Below are 19,074 nucleotides of genomic sequence, written 5' to 3'. Positions count from 1 at the left end.
GCTACAGCTCACCTGTGACCTTGAGAGCAAGATCTAAGGAAAATGGATGGTTGGATGGGAGCTCTACTACTATTGGAATGTACACTACATATAGGTGGGATATTTATACAAAATTCAGGACGAACAATGGAATATAAAAAAAAATAAATCAATCAAAAACAATCACCGGTGGCGTGTGAAGTTACTTTTCGTGCCAAAACCCTGAGTTCCGGTGAGTACCCTTCAAAATAAAAATAAAAGGCTACAAGCTTAAAACAAGAAGTCAAGTTAAAACTTGCACATATAAACCATTTGACGTGATGAAACAGAATACCCCTGTATTCTGTTTCATCACGTCAAATGGCTATTTATATGGCTTGGGATCAGTGCGGCACCCGGAAAGCTATTTTTAGTTTGAGTGAAAGCGTCTGTGCATTTTGATGGGCTGTAGTCTGCGATGTTGCAACAGGTTGTGCCAGCGATTCGAATTTTGAATTGCGGCAAAAACCAATGGCCGACTGATTGGCCACTCATGAACAGTTGCCAAACCACGCACAAGGAGTGACGGTTCAGTCAGGATCGGCCGCGTGGTTCGGTGTGCGGCAGCCTTAAAGCGGCATCAAACATCTATGGTTGCACAATGGGCACAAAGGTAAGTTTCTTCATTGTCCTGTGAAGTCTTTCTCTACTGGCAGATCAATAGCGGGTATTCGCCGCCGCACTCTCATTCCTACAGTGTCTGATAACCTTCATCTGGTGCCCCATTTTCATAAGGCCAACACATTACACCAGCGCCACAGGCAGCTGCTGTAACACAATGCAACAGAATGGCAAGTGAGAGAAGGATTTAATCTCGTCCCAATGGTCAATATAAAGCATCGAAAGTACCACCCAATCCGCGTACATATGCCTTTTTGTCAGCGTTGCCCCTCAAAACAATCGAGATGTTTTCCTTGCTAGTAAATCATGCAAGAGCTTAGCTATAATGCATGGAAATGATAATAAGTGTCCTGCCTGATTACATTAGGCCGTCGCATGACAGGAAGTGCTGGGAGCCTTCGCTGTAAGATCCCGCAACACACTGAGCGGACGTATATCTCCGGTGTATGCTAATGCTAATTGCGAATAGACTGCAAGACTCAAGGATGGCCATCCTCCTTTGACCCCCGGGACCGTTTAAGAATGTACAGTATGTACCATATCCAAATGTGGGGGGTGGCAGGTGTGCAAGCCAAAAAAATTCATACTCTTAATGCCTGGATCAGAGTAAAAGACAAATTTGGAATTGTTGAGATATTGCTTGGGACTCTTTTTCTTCTCATCTCATCTCTTTGGGACAGATTTTTTTGGGTGGGGCTTAAAACTTGACCTGTGATGGTCAATTCTTGACCATTTTGAACCCTTGCTTTACATACTTTTTTATCCATTCATTCATTGTCCAGCTTGCTAACAATGCTCTTTTCTATGATGTGTCAAATTTGTAAGATTGGTTTCACTTTAAGACAAAACAGTAGTATATGTTTAACCTATGCATTTACAGTATTTCTGTTAACACAATCAACACAGTCAATAAAACAACTATTAACAAAGGAGGTGAAGGGAATTGATTGTGGCTATAAAAAGTCCCTGTTCCAATGACAGGTTTTTGTGGCAAACAAAATCCCCCCCCAAAAAAAATTCGACTATATGTAAATTATAACGTACAAATGGTAAAAGTGAAAAAAAATTGAGGGGGGAAGTAAAAATAAACAACTTAAACAACATGGTTGCACAAGTGTACACACCCTCTTATAAACAGGGATGTGGCTGTGTCCAGAATTAAGCAATCATATTCAAACTCATGTTAAATGGGGTGCAGCACACAACTGCCGCCATTTAAAGTGCCTCTGATTAGCCTCAAATAAATTGAGGTGGGAGCATATACTGTATACAATTAGCACAAGGACTCGAATAAATTGCCTCTCAAATATCAAAACACTTTGGTTGGAATTGATAACAGAAGGGGTATTTTTTTTATTTTTTTTTTTTATCTAAAAAAATAACAAAAATAAAAAATGGGCTGCAGCAAAAAGGGCACTTTTCTCACCCAGGGCGAAATAGCAGGTGCTTGAGCACCACTTGGGCTATATGGGCCATAATCTCCCATTGGTGCGTAAGTCTGTATTTTACGTGCATCCGCGCATACCCGATTAGTTTGCGCGTAACGGCTTGAGAGGTGTGACTCAGTGAAGTCTGCAAGAGGGTAGAATTCCCAGAATGTGGAGTTTTCCTGAGACATGTGAATGCCATTGAAACCCATTTGAAAGACAATGTTACACTTTAAATATGAAATTAATCCTCATGGAGAGTAAACGGAAGTTGATGGTTGCCTGTGAGGTGCGAGCACCGCTCAGCTAACAGGCTACTTAGAAAGAGCATGTGTTTTTGTATTCTCTAATCTCTATTAAATACATATTGTAAAATATATGTAAATTAATCAGAATACTGGGTTTATGAGTGAACGTGTTTGGAAGTCCATCAATAAGAAAGCGATAGAGCCAGCTGTTGATCAGCGCTGCACAGCAACCATACCAATGCCTACACATGCGGGCACGTCACGAACAACACTGACATAGATCAAATAAAAACAAAATCTTTTCAAAACTAAGACATGTTGCTATCAAGATGACTGCAGTTGTCATGAGTGGTGCTTGCAGACAAACTCTCAAGCCGCGTGTTTGAAGCAAAAATGGCGCTCGCATTAAGTAATTAATTCATTCATTAATATGAAAAGGAAATTAATATGACATCGATCGGCAGAATGTGATAGAGACACATTACGGCCGTTGGCCAGTCGGTGAACGCACAGTATATGGAATAGGTGTGCGTCAGCATGCCAAGTCAGCCGCCGGGCTGCCATGTGAACCAATCAAAACGTGCAGTATGATGTTTCACCTTCCCGGGGCGCTAGACTTACTACAGCCTCTGTAGTACACATGAGGAAACACGTTTGGGTCTTTGGGTGAATACGCGTTAGGCCAGATATGAAAGGGAACGCCCACACTTCTGGGTTACTCCACTTAGAGTGCGCACATGCCCAGGAAATGCGCAAATGATAGAATTAGGTGGACGGCAGAATGGGCGCAGTCAGAAAAGCACGGAGCTGCGTGCCTTTTCTGACTTCAGCATACAGGTGAATATGGCCCTATGTGTGCACGTGCCTGACTTACAGTATAGATACTAAAACAACTGGTAAAAAGTAGGTGTATACAGGTTCTGAAATGTACTTAAGTACAAACCATGAATCATTCTTGGAGCCGACAACATTATCTGATCTAATTATCTTAAAGTGGACATATTTTGCCAAACCAACTTTTTCCAATGAAGTTGGGATGTGTAAAATGTAAATTAAAAACAGAATACAATGATTTGCAAATCATGCAAAATGGGCACTAATACACGCCCATACCATCACAACATTGCGCTGATAATAATGTGGATGGTCCCTTTCCTCTTTGGCCCGAAGGACATAATGTCCATGATTTCCATTAACAATTTGAAATGTTGACTCATCAGACCACAGCACACTTTTGCACTTTGCATCAGTCCATCTCAGATGAGCTCGGGCCCAGGGAAGCTGGCGGCGTTTCTGGGTGTAGTCGCTTTGCATGGTAGAGTTTTAACTTGCATTTGTAGAACTGCGTCAACTGAAAATGGTTTTCTGAAGTGTTCCTGAGGCCACGTGGAAATATCCTTTATACAATGATGACGCATTTTAATGCAGTGGTGCCTGAGGGATTCAAGGTTACGGGCATTCAATGTTGGTTTTCGGCCTTGCCACTTAGCAGAGATACAGTATCTCCATATTCTCTGAATCTTTGGATGATTTTATGGCCCATAGATGATGAAATCCATACATTCCTTGCAATTGTACGGTGAGAAATGTTTTCTGAAACTGTTGGACTATTTGCTCACACAGTTGTTCACAAAGTGGTGAACCTCGCGCCATCCTTGCTTATGAATAACGGAGCCTTTAGGGGATGCTCCTTTTATAGCCAACCGTGACAGCTGTTTCCAATTAACCTGTTCACTTGTGAAATATTACAAACAGGTGTTTTTTGAGCATTCCTCAACTTACCCAGTCTTTTTTTTACCCTGTCCCAGCTTTTTTGAAAGGTGTTGTGGGCATCAAATTCAAAATATGAGAATATTTGCCAAACAAAAAACAATAACGTTCATCAGTGTGAACATGAACTATCTTGTCTTTGTAGTTTTTTCAACTGAGTGTAGGTTGAAAAACATTTGTAAATCGTTGCATTCTGTTTTTATTTATGTTTTCAGAAGATGTCCCAACTTCATTGGAATTGGGGTTTGTATTTAGCGAATCTAACATGTTTTGGAAAAGGGAGGAAGTCAAGAGAGTACCCGGAAAAAACCTGGGCTGTGCAAAGAGGACATGCAAAGTCCCCACAGAAAAGCCAGGGTCGAAATTTGAACCCAAACCTCAGAACTGTAAGGTAGATGTGCTAACCACTACCACACTGTGCTACCCAGTCTGTTATTATGTTAAGTTCAAATCATCTTGAAGTGGCGATACGAGGTTTTCATTGGACAGCCACGATACATTAAAGCAAGTACGACGCGCCATTCGTCTTGAAGGCTCGACCTTTGCCGCTTGTTGACGTCTAATGTATGTTTTATAGCCGGCGGCCATAAGAGGCATGGGTCAGAACATGGAGCCGTGCCAAGACCCTGTGACAACTTTCATTTTTCACCTTCCTGCGTAATTCGAGGCGACAGCAGCGAGGCATAGCGCCGCCATAGGATCACGCCATCCTTTAGGCTGGCCCAGGTAAAAGGAAGATGCTTTTGCCACATGCGGCTGTCGTGCTTTTTTCCCCCTTTTCTTCCCCTGCTCTCTGAACTGCAGCACGCTTAATGTGGTGAACACAGCCAGCCGGTGCCTAATGCCACCTCTCCCCCCCCCACACACACACACACACACACACACACCACCCCACCCAGGATGGTCTCGATGCGGATAAATCTCAGCTCCTTCCACAAGAAGGCTGCTGAAAACGACAACCTGGCAGTCGCTCGACTTTGAGCCTAAGCTTATTGACATCTAACCCCGCTTCGTATTATAGATTTACAACCTCAGTGCTGCTGCCTCGTCCACACAGACTTCTGTTGTCGCTGGGGTGATGGAGAGATATTTACCCAGACCAGACACTGACCTCTCTTGTCCCTGAGACACCGCAATTAGACGGGATCAAACTTCCCAGGAGAAGAATCTCTATCATTAGCTTTGCTCAGAATTGTGAATTTTCTTGTGGGTGAATAATTTGTCTGTCAATCTATCTATCTATCTATCTGGAATATAAAAATAGCACAGCGCTTTCAGCCTTAGTGTGACAATACACCATCAGTCAGTGCACCACTTGGGATGATTTCTAAGATTCTGCTCATTGACGGAAAAGTCTCTATCTGTGCATGCTGATGTAGACACGCCCGGCGAAACATTCCTTCCCTGCTAAACCACGTGCATATGCATGTGCTGTTTTAGTGTTCCAAACGCTATAATCCCTTTGGAGTATCTGGACACGCTCGGGCCCGGCGGACCTTGGCTAACAGAGCGTAACCAACACCATCAATCGACGCCTTGATGCCTTGTGATGGCTTCATGGGACAAGTCATGAGTATGGAGGCTGCATTTGGAAGTCATGGGCATCAAAGCCACACACACACACACATGCTCATGATACACGCACACATGCATTACAGGTGCAGATTTTCCTGCTCGTGCGTCACATCGACCCACGCGTGTGTTTGCGCCCACTTACCAAAAGTGACACTAATGAAGAGTTGCACATGATTCCCTCCACTTCGCGTCCAATCGAGGAGGCTGAACGGGAGTTAATGTATTCCAAATTGACGCGCGGTAGTGGAGGGGAGCTGCTGAAATGATCCTAAAAGAGACGTGAAGGAGAGTCAAGTGTCGCAGCTTAAAGTCAATATCAACCCCCCCCCCCCCCCCCCCCCCAAAAAAAACACCTTCAAATCCAACCTAGTGACACGAAAAAGTCCTATCGAGGCGGCTTTGCGTCCGAGGTGTGTTCAAGGACCAGTGCGCATCCAGCTTGTTCCCCACGCACGCGGTTTGCTTGCGTGATCTCTCGATAAATCCCACGCGTGTTTGAGAGTTGCAGTGTTTAAAAAAAAAAAAAAAAAACTAACAACAAGAGGATGGGAGGGATCCGGAAAACCAGACACGAAAAGGTAGCGCCCAAAAAATCTGCTTAAAAAAATGCGAGAGAGGCATTTGGAGTAACTAAGGCGCAGTCAGTGTTGGGGTCTAGCTTCCCCTTTGCACAACCATGATGGAATCCCGCCCAAGGTTCTGGAGGCTCCGTGTTTTTCCGTTCTCTCTCCCCCGCTATCCCTCTGCCTTGATATTACGCGTGGCCGTGCGCGCAGCGAGTTTTGCACAAAAATCACTCAGCCAGCGTGCTCTGGGCACCGGCAGGATCAGGACGATGAAGAGGAGGAGGAGGAGGATCGCCGGGTACACAGCAACCCAGGCTAATCATTATGCACACACATACACACACGCACACAAAAATGAGCCCTGTGAGTGCACCTGCGAGGATGAGGAGCTGCTGTCACGCCATCATGTCTGGAGGGGGAGGAAGAAGAAGAGGAGGAGGAGGAGAGGAAGAGGCGGAGGGTGGGAAGAACGTGGCTGCTGGACACAGTTGTTGGTGGCTTTCATGCACAGTGCGGCAGTTAATGCGATGTCAATTGGGATTGCATTAAAAATTGCGCATACAGTGGAAGCTTTACACAGAATATATTAAATTAATCTGTTACAGAGTCAAACTATAGCCATCATAAACGCTTTATTAATGGTACAACGTTTTAAGTAGCATTTTAACATTTGCGTGCTCGTATAACAATCGCTTATAGCCAGACTACATCTTCAGTCCTTCGTGGTACATCGTTGCAACACTGGTTCTCATTTTTTAACACAAAGTACAACCACAAAAATAATTACCTCTCCAAATACCACCATAATGACCAACATTATATTACAGTAAGTAGTAGGCCTAAGTGTTAATCAAAGATGAGGCAGAGAGCTATCCATCCATCCATTATCCGTAACGCTTCTCCTTACTCGTCTCCTCATGGCGTGCTGGCGCCGATCTCAGCTGACTACGTCGAGAGGCAGCGTACACCCTGAACTGTTCGCCAGCCAATCGCAGGGCACATATAAACAATCATTCACACTCACATTCACACCGACGGGCAATTTAGAATCTTCAATTCATGCATGTTTTTGGGATGTGGGAGGAAACCGGAGTGCCCGGAGAAAACCCACGCAGGCACGGGGAGAACATGCAAACTCCAAACAGGCGAGGCCGGATTTGAACCCAGGTCCCCAGAACTGTGAGGCAGATGTGCAACCAGTCGGCCGACGAGACAGAGATTTTATTCCTGAAAAAGTATATTTAATATTATTGGAATCTACTGTAACATTATAAACAATTTGAACATTAACATGAAGAATATGCCTGTGAGTACATTTATATTCTGTCGATATGTGTAGCTGCACCTTTTGAGTTCAAATATCAGTTTTTGAAAGCTTTATAACTACCGCAATATCGATGATAATTTTATTAGCCTGTCTATGGTGTTTCGCATTATGTGGTAGCCTTAAACTAACAGACTTTTATATGAAAAGGTTATGTGGTTTAGTTAAATATGCAATATGTAATTCTCTTTGTTTTATGTAGTTTTACACTAAACCTCAACTGGAAGTGGCGATAAATAGCTTGACGCAAGCACACTTGACCTCTTTTTTGAAGAACAATTGGCTCTCTGCCAAACTCCACACAACACACTAAAGGAGCTTCTTCATCTGCTTCTTTTCAGGAAAAAAAACTTCACTCGTAAATAACATTTTTGCTCGCAGCACTAGCAAAACAAATAATAAAAATCGACTGAGCAACAGCTTGTAACTCGAAAAACTCAATTTGAGGTGCTTGTAAGTTAAGTCACTGTACCTTGGCTGGCATAAAGAAGGGGGTGGTGACGTGTTACAGATGCCCACTGGGATGTCCAAAGCTGGGCTAAAAGGCCGGACACAGAGCTTGAGAGGGAGAGAAGGGAGGGGAATAAAGAGGATTGTTGCTGGTAATGACTTCCCCTGTTATTCCATCTTCAAAAAGGCCACCATGATAAAGCTGACCACCCACATCTTTTCACACATCACCTCATGCGTCACTTTGCTTTGGGGCTAAGCGCTCATATTCCTCTTGGGCCTGATCAGTGGAAAGCACATGAATATCCACCCAATGGAAGGGAAAGAAGAAAAACAACAACCAAAGAAGCGTGCTTAATCCTTTCTCAGATTTGCAGAAGAAAAAAATAATGTGACAGCCTCTCTGTCTCAATGCTGCTGTTCAAATGCCTCTAAGAGGGAGCTGACATGTTTATAAAAGTTGATATTTATCCCTAAAAAGGACTCTGGACTTCAAATGGTGGACACTTCATTGGGTACGCCTGCACACAAGAAAAAAATTCTGCCTTTTCAACTTGAAATAACTGGTCTTCGACGACAACAATGTTTTCACACTGAGTAGACTCCAGACATGTGTCATCAAAGGAAATTTCATTAGGTACACCTATTCATAGGGCTCTCCCCGTGATTTTTATAGCAGCTTCTGTAGTTCAAAGTGCTTCCTTGGTGACTCCCACTGCTTACATGAACAATATAGTTTCGAACAGACTGGGACAACCAGTGTTGCCAAATGTAGCGACTTCTGCAAGCCCCCAAGACTACTTTAAAAAATAAATAAATTAAATTAAATTAAATTTAAAAGGCGGCACGGTGGACGACTGGTTAGAGCGTCAGCCTCACAGTTCTGAGGACCCGGGTTCTATCCCCGGCCCCGCCTGTGTGGAGTTTGCATGTTCTCCCCGTGCCTGCGTGGGTTTTCTCCGGGCACTCCGGTTTCCTCCCACATCGCAAAAACATGCATTAATTGAAGACTCTAAATTGCCCGTAGGTGTGAATGTGAGTGCGGATGGTTGTTTGTTTGTATGTGCCCTGCAATTGGCTGGCAACCAGTTCAGGGTGTACCCCGCCTCCTGCCCGATGACAGCTGGGATAGGCTCCAGCATGCCCGCGACCCTAGTGAGGAGAAGCGGCTCAGAAAATGGATGGATGGATGGATAAATAAAAAAATAAAAAAAGCGACTCCAGACTTTAATTCCCACTAATGAACAGACAACATGAGTGGAATCATTTTCACTGTTTTCTGTATCACAATAAAAGAGCACGGTGGAAGGCAATCGCCCTGAACATTGCCAAAGACATGGTGCCTATTTATGCATTGTAAAAGCAGAAATATACTGTATCCACATGTTCGGGAACTTTTAAACCTGAGGTATGTGCTTCCAAGCAGCAAATACCTGTGTTTTGCAGAGGTTGCTTGCTTCAGCTGTACAATTTTACAAGAGAAGAGACCATGTGAGAGTAGCGGCGTTACAGATGCGTGCAGTTTTATGGCTCATTTTATGATGCTAAATTGCTGAACATTATAAATGTTAAGTTATTAGGAATTGTGCTTACATGCATGTTTTGATAGAGCTGATTTATTTTCCATGAGAGGAAGCACTTAATTATCTGTAATTATTTTGGTGGAAGTTGATGCTCTGGGGAAAAAACGCTGGAAACAACGGGTATCAAGAGAAATAAAACATACCCCAGGAGGGGAAAAATATAAGGTGAAAAATGTGTTTTGAACAATGTCTTTGTCAGTTGCTTTTTTGATTAGGGAATGGGACGGAGGTGGAGGGGTCAAATCTCAGAAATCTGATCCATCCATCCATTTTCTACCACTTATCCGAGGTCGGGTCGCAGGGGCAGTAGCTTTAGCAGGGACGCCCAGACTTCCGTCTGCCCAGCCATTTCATCCAGCTCTTGCGGGGGGACCCCGAGGCGTTCCCAGGCCATCCGAAAGACGTAGTCTCTCCAGCGTGTCCTGGGTCGTCCCCGGGGACGTGCCCGGAACACCTCACCAGGGAGGCGTCCGGAAGGCATCCGAATCAGATGTCCCAGCCACCTCATCTGGCTCCTCTCAATGTGGAGGAGCAGCGACTCTACTCTGAGATACACTCGGAAGACCGAGCTTCTCACCCTATCTCTAAGGGAGAGCCCGGACACCCTGTGGAGGAAACTCATTTCGGCCGCTTGTATCCGGGATCTTGTTCTTTCGGTCACGACCCACAACTCGTGACCATAGGTGAGGGTAGGAACATAGTTCGACCGGTAAATCGAGAGCTTCGATTTTCGGCTTAGCTTCTTCTTCACCACAACGGATCGATACAAAGTCCTCATCACTGCACCGATCCGCCTGTCGATCTCCCGTTCCATTCTTCCCTCACTCGTGAACAAGACCCCAAGATACCTGAACTCCTCCACTTGGGGCAGGATCTCATCCCCGACCCGGAGAGGGCACGCCACCCTTTTCCGACTGAGGACCATGGTCTCAGATTTGGAGGTGCTGATTCTCATCCCAGCCGCTTCACACTCGGCTGCGAACTGCTCCAGTGAGAGTTGGAGATCATGGCTTGATGAAGCCAACAGAACCACATCATCTGCAAAAAGCAGAGATGCAATCCTGAGGCCACCAAACCGACCCCCTCTACGCCTCGGCTGCGCCTTGAAATTCTGTCCATAAAAGTTATGAACAGAATCGGTGACAAAGGGCAGCCTTGGCGAAGTCCAACCCTCACCGGAAACGAGTCCAACTTACTGCCGGCAATGCGGACCAAACTCTGACTCCGGTCGTACAGGGACCGAACAGCCCGTATCAAGGAGGTTCGGTAACCCATACTCCCGAAGCAGCCCCCACAGGACTCCCCGAGGGACACGGTCGAATGCCTTCTCCATGTCCAGAAAACACATGTAGACTGGTTGGGCGAACTCCCATGCACCCTCGAGGACCGTGGCGAGGGTGTAGAGCTGGTCCATTGTTCCACGGCCAGGACGAAAACCACACTGCTCTTCCTGAATCTGAGATTCGACTTCCCGACGGACCCTCCTCTCCAGCACCCCTGAATAGACCTTACCAGGGAGGCTGAGGAGTGTGATCCCCATGTAGTTGGAACACACCCTCCGGTCCCCCTTCTGAAAAAGGGGAACCACCACCCCAGTCTGCCAATCCAGAGGCACTGTCACCGATGTCCACGCGATGTTGCAGAGGCATGTCAACCAGGACAGCCCCACAACATCCAGAGCCTTTAGGAACTCCGGGCGAATCTCATCCACCCTCAGGGCCTTGCCACCGAGGAGCTTTTTAACCACCTCGTTGACCTCAACCCCAGAGATAGGAGAGCCCGCCTCGGAGAACCCAGACTCTGCTTCCTCATGGGAAGGCGTGTCGGTGGAATTGAGGAGGTCTTCGAAGTATTCTCCCCACCGACTCACAACGTCCCGAGTCGAGGTCAGCAGCGCCCCATCCCCACTATACAGTGTTGGTGGTTTCCTCTCCTGAGATGCTGGATGGTGGACCAGAATTTCCTCGAAGCCGCCCGGATGTCTTTCTCCATGGCCTCACCGAATTCCTCCCATACCTGGGAGGAGGCTGGAACGTATTATTGGCCTTTCTGTTCATTTTAATAGGGAAAGGTTATTTGAGATAAACAGTGCCGCCAGAAAGTATTCACACCCCTTCACTTTTTCCACATTTTGCTATGTTACAAACTTATTTTAAAGCTGATTTGAGTATAGTTTTCTTTTTGAAAAATCTACAAAAAATATCCCATAATGACAAAGTAAAAACATATTTTCAAACAGTTGTGCAAATGTATTGAAAATGTAAACATTTAAACATCATAGGTCTATAAGTATTCACACCCTTGGCTTAATATTTTGTTGAAGCACTTTTGGCAGCAATCACAGACTCAAGTCTTCTTGGGTATGTCTTTACAAGCTTGGCACACCTGTTTTGGGGAATTTTCTTCCATTCTTGTCTGCAGATTCTCTCAAGGTCACTCAGATTGGATGGGCAGCATCGGTGGACAGCTATTTTTAGGGCTTTCCAGAGATGTTCGATTGGATTCAAGTGCGGCCTCTGGTTGGACCACTCAGTGACATTCACAGGCTGCTCCTGAAGTCACCCCTTTGTTATCTTGGCTGAGTGCTTTGGGTCATTGTCGTGAATCAACGCCCTAGTCCGAGTTCCAGAGCACTCTGTAGCAAGTTCTCTTGAAGAATTTCTCTATATTTGGCACCTGTCATCTTACCCTCTATGCCACAGGTGTCAAACTCAAGGCCCGGGGGCCACATCTGGCCCACCACATCATGTATTATTATGTGGCCCGCGAAAGCAAATCAAGTGCGTCGACTTCATGTTTCTTGCTAAAATAATCGTCTTCACTTTTAAAAACGTTGATTGGAAACATTTACTGTATATGTGTTGGCAGTCATGACGGCCCTCCAAGGGAAACCATAACTACGCTGTGGCCGGCAGCAAAAATGGGCTAACACCCCTGCAGTCTATGTGGACTAGTCGCCCAGTTCCTGCAGCATAAAAACAGTTCCACAGCATGATGCTGCCAGCACCATGCATCACAGTAGGGACGGTGTTAGCCAGGTGATGAGCAGTGCCTCTTCTTCTCCAGATATGACGCTTGCAATTCAGGCCAAAAAGTTCTATTTTGGTTTCATCAGACCAGAGAATTTTGTTTCTGCAGGTCTGAGAATCCTTAAGGTGCCTTTTGGCAAACTCCAAGCGGGCTGCCATGTGCCTTTTAGTGAGAAGGGGCTTCCGTCTGGCCTCTACCATAAAGGCCTGATTGGTGGAGTGTATTAGCAATGGTTAACCTTCTGGATGGTTCTCCTATCTCCGCAAGGGAACACTGGAGCTCTGCCTTAGTGACCACAGGGTTCTTGTTCACCTCTCTGACCAAGGCTCTTCTTCCCCCGTTACCCAGCTTGGTCGGACGGCCAGATCCAGGAAAGGTCCTGGTGTTTCCAAACATCTTCCATTTTCGAATAATCAAGACCAGAGTGCTTTTCGGGACCTTCAATGCTGCTGAAATTCTTTTGTATCCTTCCCCAGATTTGTGCCTTGACATAATCTGGTCTCAGAGGTCTGCAGACAATTCCTGAGACTTCATTGCTTGTTTCTGCTCTGATATGCTCTGCCAAATATGAGACCTTATATAGACAGGTGTGTTCCATTCCAAATTATGTTCAATTGAATTTACCACGGGTGGACTCTATTCAAGTTGTAGAACCATCTCAAGGATGATCAATGGAAATCAGATGCACCTCAGCTTAAGTATGAGTGTTATAGCAAAGGGTGTGTGTGAATTCTTATGCACCTATTATGTTTGAATGTTTAAGGTTTTTATCAATTTCCACAATTGTCTGGAAATATGTTTTTACTTGGTCATTATGGGATATTTTATGTCGATTTTGTTTTTAAAGAAAACTGCACTCAAATCAGCTTGAGAATAAGTCTGTAACATAGCAAAATGTGGAAAACGTGAAGGGGTGTGAATACTTTCTGGTGGCACTATATCTCAAGGAACCACGATCACCTATAAATAGCAAAATCTGAGGTCTCTTAATTATTTCTAGAGTTGCATACGTTTAGTGACCTTTTTGCTTGGTGGTTTGCTGTGAGAATTTTCTAATATAAAATATGTGCCTTGGCTCAATAAAGGTTGGGAAACACTATTGTAAACGACCACAATGTATCTCACTGGGCATCCTTCTTTGAGGTGTCGTCACAGGACTCAGGCCTCAAGACATTTATTTCAAGAACTTTAGAAATAAATTGCATGTGGATATGAGCACGTGCATTTTCAAATTAATTATGGCACTTCTGCTCTATGTCAAATTGTTTGCTGAGAAAAGGACTGCTACGAAGGTGAGACTGTAATGAAATTATGATGCACAACATATCCCAAATGTCAGCCTCTAATAAACCAGGAACACCAGCAAATAAAAGCACGGGAAATTACGGCAACAGCGCCTTGTTACAGCACTCAGCAGGCACACTTTACATGCTTAAATGTAAAGAGCGGGCACAGTAAACTTTTATAGGAATATATTTGTTCCTCAGGCCTTGTTGTATTTGCAGTAAATTTGATGCTGGCTGCTATCTTGGGATCAGTGCGGGGTGACAGGTGTCATCGTTATCTAATGCGCAACTCTTTGTGCGAGCTGTGCCGGCTGTTGTAATTAAAGGGCAGTTCTTAATGGGCCAAGCACCTCCTGTGTATTTCTAATGAATTGCTCAGACGTTACAACAGCTAATTTTAGAAGCTAGGACGCGGGAGGGTGCAGACGTGTGATGTTGCTCACCTACTCAGCTCTGAATATCAATATTTCTAATCAGATAACATATGTCATCCCTCTCAATTGTACAGTGTTATTGTTAGATCTCTGAAATGTACATTCATACTTCATGCTACTGTCACAAAAGGAACAGACTAAAGTGTGGTAAGCATACTCCAACCCCAATTCCAATGAAGTTGGGACGTTGTGTTAAACATAAATAAAAACAGAATACAATGATTTGCAAATCATGTTAAACCTATATTTAATTGAATACTCTACAAAGACAAGATATTTAATGTTCAAACTGATAAATTTGATTGTTTTTAGCAAATACTCATTAACTTAGAATTTTATGGCTGCAACACGTTCCAAAAAAGCTGGGACAGCTGGCAAAAAAGACTGAGAAAGTTGAGGAATGCTCATCAAACACCTGTTTGGAGCATCCCACAGGTGAACAGGCTAACAGGTGGGTGCCATGATTGGGTATAAAAGGAGCTTCCCTGAATTGCTCAGTCATTCACAAGCAAAGATGGGGCGAGGTTCACCTCTTTGTGAACACGTGCGTGAGAAAATAGTCGAACAGTTTAAGGACAATGTTCCTCAACGTACAATTGCAAGGAATTTAGGGATTTTATCATGTACGGTCGATAATATCATCATAAGGTTCAGAGAATCTGGAGAAATCCACATGTAAGCGGCAAGGCCGAAAACCAACATTGAGTGCTCGTGACCTTCGATCCCTCAGGCGGCACTGCATCAAAAACCGATATCAAAGTGTAAAGGATATCACCACGTGGGCTCAGGAACACTTCAGACAACCAATGTCAGTAAATACAGTTCGGCGCTACATCCGTAAGTGCAACTTGAAACTCTACTATGCAAAGCAAAAGCCATATACCAGCAACACCCAGAAACGCCGCCGGCTTCTCTGGGCCCGAGCTCATCCAAGATGGACTGATGCAAAGTGGAAAAGTGTTCTGTGGTCCGACGAGTCCACATTTCAAATTGTTTTTGGAAATTGTGGATGTCGTGTCCTCCGGCCAAAGAGAAAAAGAACCATCCGGACTGTTATGGACGCCAAGTTCAAAAGCCAGCATCTGTGATGGTATGGGGCTGTGTTAGTGCCAGTGGCATGGGTAACTTACACATTTCTGAAGGCAACATTAATGCTGAAAGGTACACATAGGTTTTGGAGAACCATATGCTGCCATCCAAGCAGTGTCTTTTTCATGGACGCCCCTGCTTATTTCAGGAAGACAATGTCAAACCACATTCTGCATGTGTTACAACAGCGTGGCTTCGTAGTAAAAGAGTGCGGGTAGTAGACTGGCCTGCCTGCAGTCCAGACCTGTCTCCCATTGAAAATGTGTGGCGCATTCAAAGTCCCCACATTCAGTTCTAGGCTCTGTGCTTTCCTCTTCTCTTTCTGCCAAAGAACCCGCTTTCCACCTCTTCTTCTTCGACTTCGACCCACAGTAGCTGAATTTCCAACGGCGCCCTGCAGGTTGACGGCGCCGGTGGGGGACGTTGTTAACCCGGGCCACGACCGATCCGGTATGGAATTCTTTGGATGAACGCTCATATTTGTTTGGCAAAGTTTTAAACCGGATGCCCTTCCTGACGCAACCCTCTGCAAATTTTCCGGGCTTGGGACCAGCCTACAGTTTGCACTGGCTTGTGCCCCCCATAGGGCTGCATTAATCGATTTTCAAATAATCTTTTTAAAACTTTTTTTTTTTAAACATTTAGGCAAAATTCTTATATAACTTCATGTGCAACGCATTTTAATTGGATAATGGGAGTTTATCTACATACTGTATCAATCTAAGTGTGTCACACAGGGCGCCATTTGGTCCACGACTTCCACTGGGTGGTGCCAATGGGTACATGTATTTACCTTTACTACGAGGTGTGTGAGAAAAGTTATATTTCAAACCCAAACTATGAGTTCTCCCCTTCAATGTAATCACCATGGAATATATTATTGTGACCTCAGCGCTCTGCATTTTAAAAAGTTTTTTCCAGATGCTTTTATATACATATCCTCTGTGGTAGGTTATCAAGCAATGAGCAGAGTGAATGATGATGACACCAACGAGACCAGACCTGTTCGGAAGAGGCATCACTGGGGATAAGTGACAGAACTTAAAATACGACCCTGAGAATAAACGCCTTCAGTGGAAGAGTTCGGTGTCGCCAAAACAAAAACAAAACTGTTGTCCTTAAAGTTCAAACACAAACACAATCTGGGATAGGAACCAGGCTTAGGTAGAAAATTAGGCTTCACTGCAGCTATGTCCCTTTAACTGCCTAACACACGAATTAAACTCCACCCCCGACTCTTCAGGTGAGTATCGATGAGTGTTTTTTATGCACTGTAGTTTTTGCCTGTTCTTTTGTTGATAAGCAGAGGGAGTCAATGACCAGGCGGATAATGAGTTCAATTTGGTGTTAAAAAAAATAGCAATTCATACAAAAGAGATTTGCAATGCACTGGAGCTCATTCTAATTCAAAAACAGCCTCGCCAGCATTATCTGCTCTCTTCCGGAATCGCTCTTCCTTAATCTGTGTCACTCTGCCCACAAAGTGTGGGGAATTTCCATCTGTTATTTTGGGAGCATAACATCCACTCATGAGGTACGTGGATACTTTACTCAACACATTTGCAACCTTCGATTGTCGTTCAAGTGTGATAAAATGAACAATCGTAAAAATATAATATCTAACTGCACCTAAGCCCGTAAGATCAGTAAGGCAACTGTAAAATGGCGGCACACCTGTGACCTCGGATGCTCCCAAGCCAGCAGCTTCACCTGCTTTCTTCACTACATTATAAATCCCCCCCCCACAAGCAAAGAGAAAACCTTTGTTCATTGAACTCGCTCAGGTACAACACTGGCCATGACGACAGCATTGGGAGAATCCCGAAGGAGTGTATGAAGGCGTGGCAGAGAAGGGGAATTACTTTGAAGGGAAAACCTTGTAATTTGGATTTGAAATACAGTGGACCCCTGCATAGTTGCAGTTTGGTATTTGCGGTTTCACCAATTCTCTTATTTTGGGGGAGAACCTAGCCCCTATTATTCACAGAAACCCCCACTTATTCGCAATATACATTATTCACACACACACACACACACACACACACACACACACACACACACACACACACACATACATATACATATATATATATATATATCCTCCATAATAAAGGCCTTGCCCCTAATTACTAGTACTGTGACATCTAATAAACAGTGTGTTTGTCCCTTCAGCTGAAGCGCATGGTGGGACAAACACCGTGTGTATATATTTTAGTGTCATCAATATTTGTCCATCGTCAAGGGGCGCCAATATTTTTAGCCATGACTGTAGAAAAAGAAACAATGTTTTTTTTTTTTTAGCTACCTAACTACCTACCTACCTACCTACAGTTGTGCTCACCATTATTGGCACACATGAAGTTTAAGTTGTAAATGTGGCATATCTCCTGCAGAAAATGAATCAAGTGAAACATTTTCTATAGAGAACTTGTGTTTGATCAAAAAAGAGCAAATGATAAACAATATTTTAGGGACAGATGAAACAAAATAGATCTCTTTAGCAATACACACAAACAGTATGTTTACAGACAGTGCAATGAAGCCTTTAAGGCAAAGAACACCCTGCCAACAGTCAAGCATCGTGGAGGATCCATAATGCTGTGGGGCTGCTTTCCACATCTGGTACTGGAGGCCTTGACTGTATCACCGGTATCATGAAATAAGAACATTATTAAGAGATTTTGGAACGAAATGTCTTACCCAGTGTAACAAAATTTGGTTTGAGGTGAAGATCATGGGTCCTCCAGCAAGACAAAGACCCAAAGCACACATCCGATAGCCCACAGGAGTGGTTGAAAAGGTAAAAAATGGACTGTTTTAAAATTGCCAGCAATGAGTCTTGATCTCAGTGCAATTGAAAGTCTCTGGGGGAGCTGAAATCCACCATTGGGGAAAAGAACCCTACAAATGTTCAAGAGCTTGAACAAACTGCAAAGGAAGAATGGGAGAAAATACTACCTGAGAAGTGCAAAAAGCTTATAAATGGATACAAGAAACATTTGGAGGCTGTCATCCCTGCCAAAGGGTGTGCAACCAAATATTCGCGAGGGTTGCCAATATTGTTGCACATGCTGTTTTTGTTTTTTTTTTCTCTGAAATTACAATATCTAAGTTGAGAAAAAATATATATTCCTTTGTTAAATTACTTTGGATTGCCAATTAAAAGATCCTGATAATGTAAGTTTGGTAAATTTCCATTCCACATTTCTGAAGATATTATACAGGTTATGCAAAAATGAAGGGGTTCCAATAATGGTGAGCCAATAATGGTGAGCACAACTGTACCTAGCTACCTAGAGAAGTTAGAGTGTAAAGCATCCTGATGGGGTGCATCAGGATTTGATACCAACATGGTGTAGAGTTTCAATTTTAGCGTATGTGTGTTGGTTTGCACGTGATGCACGCGCCGCATGCTATGAATACTGATTGCAGCCAAACTAGAGGCATGAGGAAAGATATTTATATCAGCGTGCACTTTACAGTAATGCACTGTAAAATGTGATTGATAGCAGCCATACTGGGAGATGGTGTGTCTGACTGGCTGTAGCCTTCCAAAGTAATGAAATTACTACTCACACCAGTCCCTGAAAGCATAATAGTAGATTAGGTCAGTGAGCTTTCTCCACCCTAATGAGGAAACTCACCTGATCACA

The 19,074-nt window shown here is 44.2% G+C and overlaps 1 protein-coding gene across 7 annotated transcripts in view; it reads right to left on the bottom strand.

Annotated features, from left to right (window-relative positions):
• Positions 1–6,628, bottom strand: part of lrfn1 (leucine rich repeat and fibronectin type III domain containing 1) — a 210,368-nt gene extending 203,740 nt beyond the window's left edge. For 5 of the 7 annotated variants that reach the window (XR_009789807.1, XR_009789806.1, XM_061782664.1 and 2 more), the window contains exon 1: positions 5,802–5,995. The gene's annotated coding sequence lies outside the window, so the exon portion shown is untranslated. The other 2 variants (XM_061782663.1, XM_061782662.1) reach the window with 2 other exon arrangements.
• Positions 6,629–19,074: the final 12,446 nt, after the last annotated feature.

This window comes from Phyllopteryx taeniolatus, chromosome 8, assembly GCF_024500385.1.
Source record: "Phyllopteryx taeniolatus isolate TA_2022b chromosome 8, UOR_Ptae_1.2, whole genome shotgun sequence".
Lineage (NCBI taxonomy): Eukaryota > Metazoa > Chordata > Actinopteri > Syngnathiformes > Syngnathidae > Phyllopteryx > Phyllopteryx taeniolatus.
This window is presented reverse-complemented; position numbering and strand designations above follow the sequence as displayed.